Source organism: Callospermophilus lateralis, chromosome X, assembly GCF_048772815.1.
Source record: "Callospermophilus lateralis isolate mCalLat2 chromosome X, mCalLat2.hap1, whole genome shotgun sequence".
NCBI lineage: Eukaryota > Metazoa > Chordata > Mammalia > Rodentia > Sciuridae > Callospermophilus > Callospermophilus lateralis.
Genome location: NC_135325.1, coordinates 11,880,333 through 11,884,879, shown reverse-complemented (window position 1 = coordinate 11,884,879; position 4,547 = coordinate 11,880,333). Strand labels below are relative to the sequence as shown.

Here is a 4,547-nt window from a genome sequence, read left to right as displayed (position 1 = left end):
ATCTGGCTCTATATGTATTTTACATAAGCCTCTAGAACAGTTACACAAACTCACCTATCAGCAATTTTTCTGAACTTTGCTATTTTGTCTTTTCTTGTAAAAACACCTTTGCTGTTTTTGTATTCATCTTTGCTGTTTTGAGAGGTGAAAAATGACATTTGTTAATTTCCTTTCTTTGAATTCTCCTGAGATTGAAATGAAATTGCTTTTGTCTTTTTAATTAATTTGTTCAAGCCATTCTGGAGATCAGAATCTTAACCCAAAATTGTTACCATCTACCAATACAGGAGTAAGAACTATGGGTTTTAATTTTTAATACAGGACTTTAAGTAATGAGATGCAGCAAATTATAAAGGATATAACAATTGGTTCTGGATTATTAGTGTTTTTTCACTCTCAAGGAACACATAAGAAGTTTTTAATTTTTAATAATTCTTTTAATTTTCAGATTCACAACATTTGCATAACTATGAGAAAACATTTTCATGCCCTTCCAACAAAATAAGAAAACATAGCAGTACCTTCTAATAAGCAAAACAAAATTTCATTATTAACAAAAAGTCATACATACTAATTGGGAAATTAAAGTTTATCTTAGAATCGACTTCAGTCAGGAAGGCTTCTTTTGGACAAATGAAGAGTTAATGTACATATCCTAGTACATATCCTAGTTAAATAAAAAAATGTACATATCCTAGTTAAATAAAAAATACGTAACACAATGGGCTATTCTAAGATTTATAACCCTTTTAATTTGAGGAGTTCCAACAATGTCTATTCTAAAACATATAGTAAAATAGCTCTTAGCAAAAAATTGATGAACAGACTTTAGTTTGTTTTAGACAAACTTGCCTACTTTCTGATTATATCATATCACCACAATCAATACAATGCATTTTTTCTGAGAAAAAGAAAAACTAAAATTTAAATTAATACAGAATTCTTCACATATTCACCCAATCTATTAAATATAACTCATATAATAAAACCTACAGTACATATAATTATGCATCAAAAAATGTAGATCTGTCAAGTATACAAAAATTAACAATTTCATTTACCCAAGTCAAAGAAAAAACTTTAATAACATAAAAACACACATGTAAGCTATATCTACTTTGAGGACATTTTATCATATTTTTACATCAAAAGGATGTATGCTTGGACAACAGAAATGCTGTTAAAACTGTTTGCTATAAATTAAAATTAATTAAATAAAATATCAAAAAGTCTCCAAGTTAAACTTCACAAAACAAAAGCACTATCTTCTGATTTAATTTTCAGGATAAGACAGGGCAAAATGCAAGTATCTTGCTTTCTATTTCTGTCTATAATCAAAAGTCCAATGTCAACATAAATGATATTATAAGGAAATAAACACATAGTTGTGTTTCAGGTTTCACAACATAAAAAATACTGTGATATAATGCTCTCACAGTAAATTTTCATTTTTCTATTGTGTTATTTTTTGTTTGTTCGTATTGGTGGTTGTTCTGGGGAAGAAACCCAGGGCACCTCACAAGAGCTAGGCAAGTGCTCTAACACTATTACACTCACAAGCTCTTAAAAAAATTTTTTTTTTAACAAGTAACAATTAGTGAATGAATTGGGAATAGAGAACAAAAGTGAAAGATATTTTTATATCCATAAGAATCAAACTTAGTTAATCACAGCTGTTAGCAATACAATAGAATAGCTGTGTGTGTGTGTGTGTGTGTGTGTGTGTGTGTGTGTGTGTGTGTGTGTTTTGCTGGGGCTTGAACCCAGGGCCAACTAAGCCATCTCTCCTGCCCCAGAGTGGCTTTTTTAAAAGACAGCAACATAGCTCTGGCATTTACTCTGTTGCTATGTTTTTGCCCTGGATTGAACCTAGGACCTCACATATACTGGACAAGCACCTTGCCACTAAGTTACACCTAAAACAGCTATTAATAACAGAAATGATATGGATCCTTATTACTCCCTTTTACAGAAACATATTTGTATATTCTCTGTAATCGCATGGTCCTTTAAAGACTGTGTTTGCTTACAGAACAGATGACAATTTTTATAAAGCTTTAAACCATAAATTTTTAAGGATTCTGACAGAACAGACAGCTTCATAATACAGCTTCAGTACATCAGAAAATACTCCCTTTACCCATGTATTACTTTGTATATTTCTCACACTTTTGAAAAACATTTTTTTCTGTAAGAAATGAGCACTTTTAGATAGATTATAATTACCTCTAGTAGAATTTGTCATTGTCGTATCTTTTTTTGATCTGCTTCACCTGGATCTTAAAAGAAGGGTGCTCATTTTAATCTGTTGAATACCTTATGTCAGTTTATTTTCTGGACTTTTTTTTGGACTTCCCTTCTCTTACCAAGTTGGATGCAGATGAGGATGCAGCTCGGAAAGGATACCCATCTGGGGATCCTTTTTGCCGATTTGGATACATTTCTTGTTTATCCACAGACTTCTGAAGTTGTATCGCCAACAACCTATCCTCTTCTTGTTGTTTATGTCTCTCAAAAAGTTGGTGCTCCAAAGTCATCATTTTTTGGGTGAAGCTTACTTCTGATTCCTCTTGATCCGAGGGAGATTTCTGGAACAGTTCTCTTTTTGCAGAACAGCGTGGATTGTTGACTGCTTCAGATGAAGATTCCTCATTTTTTCTTTTGGCAATATTTTTGCTGATCAGTAGGTGAGACCCTTTTTGTTTCTCAAAGGTGTTGTTTCCAATTTTCGGTGTAGTGCTCTTACTCTGAGTTTTGTCATAAGGCTTGACTGCAGCTTCTATAGAGTGGTGAGCTCCAGGTTTAAGTCTTTCAAGCACGACAAACAACTCTTTATGACAACAGCTTGGGCTGGTTTGGGCTTTACCTTCAAGGTGCTTTTCCATACCAGAGACATACAACCGTGGCACAGGTGTCTCCATGGAAGACTTTGCACCTTGTTTTTTAATTTCAAGGCCTATTTGTGAAGAAACTGTTGGCATGTTTTCTTCAATTTCTTGCTGCATTGGGCTTTTACCATCACTGTCCATGTTCTTGGATACATAGTTTTTTCTGACTTCTCCTACAACCTCAGACTGTGATGCTGGCTCAAATTGATGCAGAGGTGACAAATACCTGTCTTCAATATGTCTTTGTTTGTTCTTTCTTTTCTTTTGTGACTTTGTTGCAACTGGTTCAGATTCTGCAGAATTCAGAGGAGAAGCCAAGATACTTCCGTCAGAGGAACTGTTGGCAGTTAGGTTTCTTGCCTGTTCCTCCGTTTTCAAGTCCATGTCACTTTGCCTCTGTCTTGTCTTTTTCTCTAGCTCCTCCTCCTCTGCCAACAATTTTTGAATATATTCTTCACTAGCTTTGCATTGCTCTTCTTCCCGGGCCCGGCGCTCTGCCTCCATCTTGCTCATTTCCTCTTCGTATTCTTTTCTCAGTTCCCCGGGAGTACTTAACACGCGAACTGGTTGGTAGTCTTCAACTTCTTTCTCTGATTCTTGCCCAGAAATTCTGAGCTGGCATTCCTTTGGGTAGTGTTTTTGAATCATCTCCCACAGTTCCATATTGACAAGAGAATTTCTTCGAGTATGGTACCGAGTCCATGAAGATATCCAGAGGCGACAGAAAGGACAGCATAAATTCGCCTTTTCTATGGTCGACTGGAAGCACGGCTTACACAGCGTGTGGTTACAAGGCAGAGTCACAGGTTCTATTAGAATTTCCAGACATATCTGGCACTGGTATTCCGACAATGAAGGAATGGCGTGTTTGGATAGCGCCATTTCAATCCGTTGACAAGGTCTACTTATCAGTAGCCGAAGACGAAGAAGCTCTCGTCAAATAATTGCTTCGCCTCGAGGCCGCGGCTCAGAAAAAATGCTGTTTCCGCTGAGAAGCCGGAACTTCCGTTTGACACCTATTGTAGGGTGTGCTGGAGTTTTTTTGTGCCCCGTCCCACTGAGCCCCGCCCCAGTCTGTCAATCCTCAGCATGCCTGCTTCCTTTCTGTCAGCCACATTTGAGAACTTACAAACCAGTGAGTGTACCCCTTAGTGTCTAGCATGGTTCCACCTGTTGAGGGTTGAAATTGTTCTGTATTGATGTGCGGAAATCACAATTTCTCTTTAGGCATTTATTACCAAATAATAATTAATTTATTACCAAATAATAATTAATTTATTACCAAATAATAATAATTCCTAGTTTGGGCTGACATATTTCTTCAATGTATGGTCTTTGAGGATGGTAGGTTGCTACTGTTGTTTACTTTGCAGCATTGGGGATTCAACACAGGGGTACCATTGGGCTACATCCCCAGCCCCTGAGCCCTTTTTATTTTTTAGATAGGGTCTTGCCAAATTGCCAAAGCTGGGCTTGAATTATAGATGCGTGCCACCACAGCTGGTATGTTGTTTATGTATTTAAAGATATTTGCATGCTGTGGCACACACGTTTTTCCAGCATCTCAGGAGGCGGTGACAGGAGAATTGCAAGTTCAAGGTCTTTCAGCAACTTGGTGAGAACCTGTCTCAAAATAAAAAGTTAAAAAGGGAGGTTGGG

The 4,547-nt window shown here is 36.5% G+C and overlaps 1 pseudogene; it reads right to left on the bottom strand.

Moving 5' to 3' along the window:
* Positions 1-2,327: 2,327 nt before the first annotated feature.
* On the bottom strand, positions 2,328-3,770 carry LOC143639339 (E3 ubiquitin-protein ligase RNF168 pseudogene; annotated as a pseudogene).
* Positions 3,771-4,547: the final 777 nt, after the last annotated feature.